At 35.2% G+C, this 11,797-nt stretch overlaps 1 long non-coding RNA gene across 1 annotated transcript; it reads left to right on the top strand.

Moving 5' to 3' along the window:
• Window positions 1–820: 820 nt before the first annotated feature.
• Window positions 821–10,816, top strand: LOC118500448. The gene is made up of 3 exons (XR_004903007.1): window positions 821–988; window positions 6,072–6,078; window positions 10,806–10,816. It is a non-coding gene; the product is annotated as an uncharacterized LOC118500448 (long non-coding RNA).
• The last annotated feature ends 981 nt before the right edge of the window (window positions 10,817–11,797 follow it).

The following is an 11,797-nucleotide window of genomic DNA, read 5'->3' as shown; positions in this document are numbered from 1 at the left end:
ATTTAGATTATTAAACTCAATATTACTTTAACAAAGTATAGCAGCAGGGATTCTAGACTAAATCACATTATTAATATTAATAGAGATAAACAGATACATAATCTCCTGGAGAAGTATGAGCTGTTGTTAGAACTTAAAAGGGGACTGTTAGAATCCTTCTGCTAGGTAACTTTCACTTGGGGAATGCTTATCAATGGTATCGGATTGCCTTTCTTTTGGACTTCAGGAGACCGTAGGCTGACTGTTTTCACAAAAGATCTAAATTTTGCATCCCTCAAAGCCTTTATTAAGGCTTTATTGAGAATGCAGATAATATATTGGTCACTACTTCATGGGCTGCTCTAGAATTTTCTAGAATGTTAGCTACAAGATTTAGATACTAATCCTTATAATAACATTTAGCATAAATATAAAATTTTTTATCACAACTTACATTTATAGTATCATCACATTAAATGTAGCCTCAAACAAACTTCTCTTCATTCCACTATTCCAGAGCTGTGCACAAAGCATGTCGTGATCTGTATTCATTGTCATCTATAATTGTGGCATTCACAAACAATCCCACTATAGCAGACTATATTTACATTTTAATTTCATTATGATCAGAATAATGAAGCTATTAATGGCTTTTTCTATTTTCCCTTTTAATAGCTTCTTAAACTTGAATAGCAGCCCTTTTGTGCATCCATCTGTTCTCAGAGATGGAATTTTTATTAGCATGAGTTTTCAGTTTCTATGAAGCAGTTAAAATAGAAAAAGGTCACTTCATATTTGTAAGTGTAAATTCCATTAATTATAAATGTGGAACCAGGATCCAAGATGGCAGAGGACTAAGTGGAAGCTACACTAATGTCCTCCCAGGACCAATCTGGAATTACAACTAAATTGTAGAGAAATCATCCAGAATAACCAACTGAACACTAGCTGGAGACAAACCTTATAACCACGGACAGACAGAAGGAACCACTTCACCACAATGTGACTGGTAGGAAATATGGAGGAGATGTGAGAGGCTGACTGGGCTCCCATGGACAGCAGATAAAGTGCCAGAGGAATATTCCAGGGGTTTGAGGGTTCCCCCTGGGACTTGTGGGGCCGAAGGCCTAAGCAGGGCTCCTTAGCCTACAGCACCAGAGCCAGAAGGCAACCCAGATAACATCCAGCTCTGAAAAACAGCAGGTTCTCCATCTGCTGGGGAGAGATGGCTAAAAATGAAGAGAGTATCTTAAATGGCCAATGTACAAAATTTCATTTGCAGCCACATACCTTGGGTGCTAGCAAAGGGAGAGCAGAATAGACTAGAGATGCTTAAAGAAAGTCTGAGATTGGTAGCTCTGGGGAGAAAACTGAAGGAACAGCTTCCAGTATCCCTGTGCTGAGTCATTCCCCATACTGCAGAAGACATTACTCTCAGAACACTCCCCTATGATGGCATCAGCCTGAGGGGAAGTAATACCCCCAAATACAGGAATTACTCTGTTCCACACTATGGTGCTTAAGCCAGGCTGCTGATTATAGCTTGATGAGATTAACAACTAATCTGTTGACATTTAACAGCTAAGGTGAAAAATACAAAGCAGCCAAAATGGGAAGACAAAGAAATAGCTAAGGTGGAAAATACAAAGCAGCCAAAACGGGAAGACAAAGAAATAGACCTCAAATGAAAGAACAAGTGAATTTTCCAGAAGAACTAGATTAAATGGAAGCAAGTAATTTATCAGATAGAAAGGTTAGAGTAATGAATATAAGGACACTCAAGAGCATAAAAAACCCCCATAGAAACCATAAAAAAGGACCAGTCAGAAATAAAGAATGCAATATCTGAAATAAATAATACACTGGAAGGAATAAACAGTAGGTTAGATGAAGCAGATGACAGAATCAGTGTTTTGGAAGACAAGGTAGATGAAAACACCTAAGCAGAGCAGCAAAAGGAAAAAAGAATTTTTAAAAAATGAGGAGAGTTTAAGAAACATCTTGAATACCATGAAGCATAAAAACATCTTCATCATGGGAATACCCATGAGAAGAGAGCAAGCAAGGGATCAAGAACCTATTTGAAGAAATAATGACCCCAAATTTCCCTAATCTGGTGAAGGAAAAAGTCACACATTCAGCAAGTTCAGAGAGTCCCAAAGAAGTTGGACCCAAAGAGGCCTGCACTGAGACACATCATAATTAAAATGACAAGGCTTAAAGACAAAGAGAGAATCCTAAAAGCTGGAAGAAAAAAGCAGGAAGTGACCTACGAAGGAGCACCAATTAAACTGGAATCTGATTACTCAACAGAAACATTTCAGCCCAGAAGGGAGCAATGTGACGTATTAAAGGTGGGAAAAGCAATGACCTACTACCAGGGCTACTTTACTCAGCAAGGCTATCATTTAAAATCGAAGGAGAAATAAGGAGCTTCCCATACAAGAAAGAGCTAAAGGAGTTTGTTAACACCAAACCAGTACTACAATAAAAGTTAAGGGGCTTGCTTTAAGAAGAAGAAAAAGAGAAAGAAAAAAAGCAGAGGAAAATAGTCTAACAATAAAATGGCACTACAGACATATCTATCAATAATCACCTTAAATGTAAGTGGCTTAAATGAAGGTAGCTGAATGGATTAGAAAACAAGACCCATATACATGCTGCCTCCAAGAGACTATTTTCAGATAAAAAAATACACACAGACTAAAAGTAAAGGGATGGAAAAAGATATTTCACAAAAATGGAAAAGAAAAAAACTGGGTAGCATTACTTATATTTGACAAAACAGACTTTAAAACCAAGGCTATAGTAAGAGACAAAGCAGGACACTACACAATGATAAAGGGAACAATCCAACAAGAGAATATAACCCTAGTAAACATTTACATGCCCAAGGTAGAATCACCTAAATATGTGAAACAAATCTTGATGGACATAAAGGGAGAAATCAACAGAAATATACTCATAGTCAAAGATTTTAACACCCCATTGACTTCAACAGATGGCTCTACCAGGCAGACAAAATCAGCAAGGAGATAGCAGCTTTAAATGACAGACTAGAGCAAATGAATTTAATTGATATCTTCAGAACATTACACCCCAAAGAGTAGAATATATACTTTTCAAGTGTACATGGAACATTTTCTAGGGTAGACCACATATTACGATGCATAAAAAGTCTCAATACATTTAAGAAGATTGAAATCATATCAAGCATCTTCTCTGACCACAATGCTATAAAACTAGAAATGAATCACAAGAAGAACACTGAAAAACACACAAAGACATGGAAATTAAATAACATGTTACTAAACTATGAATGAGTTAACAACGAGATCAAGGAAGAAATCAAAAGACACCTGGAAACAAATGAAGAAGAGGATACAACAATCCAAAATCTGTGGGACATTGGGAAAGCAGTCCTAAGAGGGAAATTCATAGCATTACAGGCCTATCTCAAACAACAAGAAAAAGCTCAAATAAATAATCTAACTTAAAAATTAAAGGAACTTGAAAAAGAACAACAAACAAAGCCCAGAGTAGAAGGAAGGAAATATAAAGATTAGAGCAGAAATAAATGAAACAGAGTCTTAAAAAAGATACAAAAGATCAATAAACCCAAGAGCTGGTTCTTTGAAAAGATACACAAAACTGACAAACCTTTAACCATACTCATCAAGAAAAAAGAAAGAGGACCCAAATAAATAAAATCAGAAAGGAAAGACAAGAAATAACAACTGACACCAAAGAAATGCAAAGGATTTTAAGAAAATATTATGAACAACTTTATATGTCAATAAACTGGACAACCTGGATGAAATGGATACATTCTTAGAGACATACAATCTTCCAAAAATAAGTCAGAAAGAATCAGAGAATCTGGATAGACAGATTACACATCATAAAATTAAAGTAGTAATAAAAAAATCCAAACAAATAAACGCCCTGGACAAGATGACTTCACAGGTGAATTTTACCAAGCATTCCGAGAAGAACTAACACCTCTCCTTCTCAAACTATTTCATAAAATCCAAGAAGAGTGAAGTCTCCCAAACTCATTTTATGAGGCTGTCATTACTCCAATGCCAAATCCAGATAAAGACACTACAAAGAAAGAAAATTATAGGCCACTATCCCTGATGAGCATAGATGCTAAAATCTCACCAAAATATTAACAAACCGAACACAGCAATGCATCAAAAAGATCATATACCATGACCAAGTGGGATTTATTCTAGGAGTGCAAGGTTGGTACAACATTTGCAAACCAACAAACATGACTCACCACATAAACATAATGAAAGATAAAAACCACATGAGCATATCAATAGATACAGAGAAAGCTTTTGATAAAATCCAGTAGCCACTTATGATCAAAACTCTGAGCAGAGTGGGAATAGAGGGAACATACCTAAATATAATAAAAACCATATATGACAAACTCACTGCTAGCATCATACTCAATGGGCAAAAACTACAAGCATTCCCCTTAAAATCAAGAATAAGATGGGGATGTCTGCTTTCACCTCTCTTATTCAACATAGTACTGGAAGTCCTAGCCACAGCAATCAGACAATTAGAAGAAATAAAATGTATCAAAATTGTAAAGGAAGAAGTAAAACTGTCATTATTTGCAGATGACATGATACTGTACATAGATAAACCCAAAGATTCAACCAAGAAACTACTAATAACCTGAATATTCAGAAATCAGTTGCAGTTTTATATGCCAATAACAAACTAATAGAAAGGGAAATTAAGAAAACAATCCCATTCCCAATTGCTTCAAAAATAATAAAATACCTAAGAATAAACATAACCAAGGAGGTAAAAGACTTGTACTAAGTAAATTATAAGATGTGGAAGAAAGAAACAGAAGATACAAATGAGTGGAAGCACATATAGTGTTCATGGATAGGAAGATTAACATTACTGAGATGTCCATACTACCCAAAGCAATCTATAGATTCAATGCAATTCCTATCAAGATTCCAATGATGCATTTCACAGAACTAGAACAAATATTTCAAAAATTTATATGGAGCCATAAAAGGCCCCACACAGCAACAGCAATCCTGAGAAAGGAGAATAGAGTTGGAAAAATCACACTACCTAATATCAAAGTACACTATAAAGCCATTGTAATCAAAACAGTCTGGACCTGGCACAAAAACATGGATCATGCAACAGAAAAGAGTGCCCAGAAATAAACTCACACCTTTATAGTCAATTAACACAATGGGCTAAAGATAGTTTATCCAATAAACAATGTGGGAAAATTGGACAGACATGTACTAAAAAATGAAACTAAATCACCTTATACCGCACAGAAGTATAAATTCAAAGTGGATCAGACACTTAAATGTTAGAGCCGAAACCATAAAAATCCTAGAAAAAAACAGGCAGCAAAACCTCAGACATTGTTTATAGCAATATTTTATCAGATATATCTCCCCAGGCAAGGGAAACAAAAGAAAAAATAAACAAATGGGACTACATCAAAGAAAAAAGTTTTTGCACAGCAAAGGAAGCCATCAACAAAGTAAAAAGAGAACCCACAGAATGGGAGAACATATTCACAGATACATCTGATAAGGGGTTAATATCCAAATTTTATAAAGAACTTGCAAAACTCAACACTAAAAAAATCCCAACCCAATTAAAAAAGGGGCAAAGGACTTGAATAGATACTTCTCCAAAGAGGACATACAGATGGCCAATAGAGATATGAAAAGATGCTCACTCTCATCAGAGAAATGCAAATTAAAACCACAGTGAGATATCATCTCACACCTGTCAGAATGGCCATCATCAATAAATCAACAACCAACAAGTGCTGGCAACGATGTGGAGAAAGAGAAACCTTTTGCACTGTTGATGGCAAAGCAGACTGATAAGGCCACTGTGGAAAGCAGTATGGTGACACCTCAAAAAATTAAAAATGGATCGACATTTTGAACCAGTAATCCCATTTCTGGGAATGTATCTGAAGGAACTCAAAACACTAATTCAAATGAACATAAGAACCCCTATGTTCACTGCAACGTTATTTACAATCACCAAGATATGGAAGCAGCCCAAGTGTTCACCAGTAGATGAGTGGATAAAACAACTATGGGACATTTACACAATGGAATACTACTTGGCCATAAAAAAGAAGAAAATTTTACCCTTTAAAACATTATGGACAGACCTGGAGAACATTATGCTAGGTGAAATAAGCCAGTCAGAAAAAGATAAATACCATATGATTTCTCTCATATGTGGAATCTAATGAACAAAATGAACTAACAAGGAAAATGGGGGCAGACTCACAGATAGAGAACAGGATGACAGCTAGTTGCAGGGGAGGTTAGGGGGTGGAGAAATTGACCAAAAAAGGAAAAAGGACTCGTGGACATGGACAACAGTGTGGAGATTGCTGAGGGGAGGAGTATATAAGGGGACTAAATGGTAATGGAAAAATACAATAAATATTAAATCGGAAAAATTAAATACTTAGAAAATTTGGAACAAAAAATCAGAAATGAAAATTTTACTGCATGGGATGAACACCAGATTGGAAAATACAGAGAGATATAACAGTAAATTTAATTCAGAAAATCTATATTAAACACAGAGAAACAAGATTTCTTAATAAGTAAGTGACCTGTGAGCCCCATCAAATGGTAGATATATGTGTAACCAGAGTCACAGAAAAGAGCATAGCATTTCGTTTCAGTAGCTTTCCATTGCACACAGAGTGAAAGTCAAACTTTTCTCCAGACATCCAAGCCCTCCTTGAACTGGCTTTTCCCCCATTTTTTCAATCACGTCTTGTTTCTTTGTCCTCCTCACACTGATGTTTTCAGCTATACTGAGCCACTTTCAGTTCCTGAACAAAGGCAGAGTGTTTGCTTTCTGCCTGCAACTCCTTCCTGTGGCTTCCTGCCTTTCTTCTCTAATTTTCTCAGCTTTGGTGGTCACTTATTAAAAAGATCCCATCCTTAACCATCCACTTGGAAGTAGGGTCTGTGTTTTAGTAGTCATTTTTTATGGCAACTAATTTTTTCTATTTACACTTAGCACATAGTTGGTTGGTTTTGGGGAGGTTCTTTTTTAATCTCTGTGTTGGCTTATTCAGTGCCTTCCTATACCCCTTCCCAGGATTGTAAACTCCTTGAAGTAGCATTTCAATTTTATTTTTTGGTCAAATCCTGTGATAGTGCCTGACACATCCAACTTGGTTGGAATGCATACATCTCTTGAGTAAATTAATTTATGCATGAAAATTAAAAGTTTTATAACAAGTTTGAATAAATGTCTTACTGATTGCTATGTTAGTGTACAAATGTACCCTACAGCAGTAAATTAAGAAAGAGGCCAGCTGATATATGCAAGATGTGGAGTACCCACACTTACTTAGGAGGTGGTTATTTCGTCTCCATCAATTTGTTGAAACACCTTGCATTGTTGTCCAATCAAAAAAGGGAAAAATAAAATATGTACATAAACTGACACTCAAACTTTGATTATTTTGCAAAGTCCAACACACAGTGTAGTTACAAAGCTAAATTTTCTTGGTAGTGCATACCAATGTAAAATGGTATACTGCTTTTTACAGTTTAAATTGCTTTAATAAACATTATCTCATTTCACCCTCATTATAAACACACAGTAGAGATCATTTTGGTCCATACCTCTGTAAAATCTTAGTATTTTATCCGGGAAAACTTGTGATGTCATTTAAATGTACTTCCGCTGCTCATTTTTATAGATAAGAAAGCTGAGGCCAAGAAGCATTGTAAAGTTGTGCTTAGGACTCAGAGCTCATTAGGATCAGCACACAGGTCCTTTTTTGGGCAACTGGAAATGCCTGAATATGCTTCTGCAACAACTTAACACCCTACTAATGACTTTTTAAATGTATTACTTTATTTATTTCAATAAATTGTAAAAGATTTTTCTGAAAACATGAATCATGCAGCAATGAAAAGATCATTTTCATCCCACTACTGAAATAGAACCACTGTTTTATTTTTGTATGCTATTTTCTAGTATCTTTCTTTGACTTGCATGTTTCATAGAATTATATACATATATTATTTCATTCTATGCTTTTCACTTAAATGTTATTCTTGTATATTTATTCTTGAAAGCTTTACATAATCACAACTTTAATACAAAGTTAATATGTTGCCTAATGAACATAGTGTACATTAGTTAACCTATTTCCCATTTTGGACATTGAGGTCATTTTAACTTTTTTGATTTTATGAATAATTCTGAAGTAAACATTGCATGTGAATATTATGATCAATATCTCTGATGATTTCTATAGACAGATTCCCTGTAGGATGATTATAGGATCAAATGGAATGAATAATTTCAACACAATTGACCTACATAGTCAAAGGATTTTCCTCAAAGGATGTGACAATATCACTAATAGTATGTGAGAAACAGTTTACAAGGTTCATTCTCACCAGGTGTTATCATTTAAAAGCAAATCATTAATGTAATAGGCAAAATAGCTCCCAATTGTTCTTTCATGTTACATTTATTTGCTTATTAATAAGATCAAACATTTTCCAATTTCTTTGTTTACCCGATATCTTTTACAGCTAGATTAATCCACTATTTTTTGTTTTCATGACAAGCTAAGACACTAAAGATGAAAAACAATGGAGAGTGGAAGTGAGGAAAACAGAGGCAGAAACAATTAGTGACCCCCTACTAGGGTGATGATTATTTCAAATGATATTGCCAGGTACATTAATGTGGAAGTTATGAGAAAGAAGAAGCAAAAGTTATAAGACTTGAGCTCATAATATAGTAAAAATTACTTCCAAGTGACTCAGTTTTAGAACTTAAGGCACTTTTATCCTTTGTTGAAGCTTTTATAAACTAAATGCATTATGTGAAGGAATTGCTTAATACTAGAAGAAAATAATGAATAGCATGAATAGCTCCTGCACGATAGGTCTACAGCTGTGCTGGGCAACATGGTGGTCAGTAGGGGCAGGGGAACTATCAAATGGTTGAAATGGGGCCATTCTGAATTAAGATGTGCTGTAAATACAAAATACACACCCAATTGTGAGGACTTAACACACGAAAAATAAATGTAAAACATTTTGCTAAGTTTTTATAGATTACATCTTCAAATGCTAGTGTTTGGATATATTAGGTTAAATAAAACATACTATTAAAATTAATTTTACCTGTTTTATTTTATTTTACTTTTTAAAATGTGACCTCCTGAAAATTTATAATTCCATATATGTCTAGTTGGCCAGTACAGGTGTAAAGAATCATTATGATCTCAGATTTTAAGAAGGCTATTACAAATTCCAGTGCTTCAGCCAGAGATATAAAAGAGTATATGATTCAAGAGAGAAAGGGAGACAGAATGCACCATGTAATTACATTTAGTAAAGAGAATGACAGTGCAGCAACCGATGTGTCCAGTCAGAAAGGCCCTGATGAGCTTCAAAATTTATTCATATGCTCAGATTTTAAAGGACTTACTGAAAAAAAAAAAGGCAAAGCACATAACCAGCTACTCTCAGGGCTTTTATATAGAATGAGCTAGAACAAGCCAAAGGGGCTTTGAAAACTATGTTTGGAATGCAAATAAGAGCAAAGGAGGACAATACTACATAGAAAGGCTGGGAAACTATGACTATATGAGATAGAGGATAGAATTCTGCAACTCCTATTTTGCTTCCCTCTATAAAAAGATAGAATGATCTTCAGTCTGGAAATTAGAGACAAAATCTCAAGCGAAAAATGGACTCAAGATTAAAAAGGAAACACTTGAGAATATCCAGGTGTTAAAAATAAGTGTTTGTCTCTAACTGCAGACAGATTTTATTTCTGGATAATGAAATCATCAGTAGTTTTTGGCAATTGACTTGTTCCAAATTGGAACTTATTTAGTTACTAGATTATCAGTTCCATGAGAGCATGGACTTGATCTCCATTATTCACTGCTGTACCCTCAGTGCCTAAAGTGTTGCCTGGCATATAGTAAATGCTCAATAAATATATGCAGAATAAATGAACAGGGAATACAGAATTGCCAGATAATAATGGAAAAATATCCAGATCTTCAAAATAAGAAAAATGAGGATTCTGAATTGTATAGATACCTAGGCATTGTGCAAACAAGATATCAATAGTTGAGCCCTGACCATTGTGGATTAGTTGGTTGGGTGTCCTCCTGCAAAGAAGTTCACCAGTTTGATTCCCAGTTAGGGCACATGCCTGGGTTGTAAGTTCAGTCCCAGGTCAGACATGTATAAGAGGCAACTGATTGAAGTTTCTCTCTCACATTGATGTTCCTCTCCCTCTCTTTCTCCCTCCTTTCCCCTCTCTTTAAAAATAATTTTTTAAATGTAAAAAAAGATGTTAATAGCTGAAAAAATTTAGAGTGAGTTAATTAAAAAAATTCATGATATTCTAGGATTCTTCTAGAATATTACATCTATTTTAATCTATAACACCATTAATTGATGTTACACACATTTGGCAGATAAGAAAACTGAGACTCAAAGAAGTTAAATAATTTTGCTAGGGTTGATATAGGTGGTAAGCAGAATAGTTGGCAAACAAAACACATCTATTGACTCCCAAGTCATTATTTTCACTCTACTAGTTGTCCTTGGAAAGGGAAACAATTACTCTGAACCGGCATATTTATGATAAGAATGATAGTGCTAAACTCTCCTAATTTCCTTTTTAACCAAAGTGCTAAATTTGTTGATGCCATAGATAACTAGTTTATACACTTTTTAAAAAAGCAGTGAAATATTCCAAATCTGAATATATAAAGAATTTCCTAGTAGAATTTTCTAGCTATTCTGGGTGAAACAGGTTCAGAGACCAATCCAAATGGCTATCCATTCACCTTTGCAGAACATTATAATCCAGTGCCATAAAGAAAGTATAATAAGATTTCAGCTGATCATCTGATAAGGTTGCTTTTAATAAATAGTCTTGCAACTTTATACAATCTGACCAATTAGTAGTATGTGGAACCACTGGCCCCAAGTAGTGTGAATTAATGAATTGATGTGAAACTTGAAGGACAACATGTGGTATAAAGCTTATATTTTATGTTTAAAAATGTGGCCAGTGAGCCCTGCCTGGTGTGGCTCAGTGGATTGAGTGCTAGTCTGCAAACAAAAGGATCATTGGTTCGATTCCCAATTACTGCACATGGTTGGGTTGCAGGCTAGCTCCCTGGTAGGGGACAGAGGCAATCACACATTGATGTTTCTCTTTTTCTTTAACCCTCCTTTCCTTTCTCCCTAAAAATACATAAATAAAATCTTTTTTAAAAAATGTGGCCAATGACATTCCCATTTTTAACTGATCACACAATTTTATACCAATTCCTACACTTGGACAATCAGCATATACTCTCCCATATACACATATCCTCTTTTTTACTTCTTCCTCTAGTAGAACAAGAATGATCCCAATGGGATTCTTAAGACAGGTGCATCGTATTTAGACATTCAATCCATTCACCTTTATGTGCACATTATCATTTAGTCCTCAAGAAAGGATCAAGAGAATCTTACTCTCCTAAGTCCTATTGTTACTCCAGAAAGGATTTTTGGATGTGGGCAAGCATTCTCCTCGGTAAGCATTCAAGTTCTCCTCTCTAGCTGCAGAGTCCTGTTCTCTCTATGCAACGACTTTAGAATGTCTCCCCTGCCCTGTTTTTCTTCCTGTTAACGGGAACTGACATTAAAGTGACTTTAGGGTTACTTGCTGTCACATGGACACAGCTCCTTGCTCCAAATCATTCCTTTCTCTCCCTCCAACC

The sequence above is a fragment of the Phyllostomus discolor genome, chromosome 5, assembly GCF_004126475.2.
Source record: "Phyllostomus discolor isolate MPI-MPIP mPhyDis1 chromosome 5, mPhyDis1.pri.v3, whole genome shotgun sequence".
In the NCBI taxonomy this organism is placed as follows: Eukaryota; Metazoa; Chordata; class Mammalia; order Chiroptera; family Phyllostomidae; genus Phyllostomus; species Phyllostomus discolor.
Note: the sequence above shows the minus strand (reverse complement) of the source record. Positions and strands in the feature narration are given on the sequence as shown.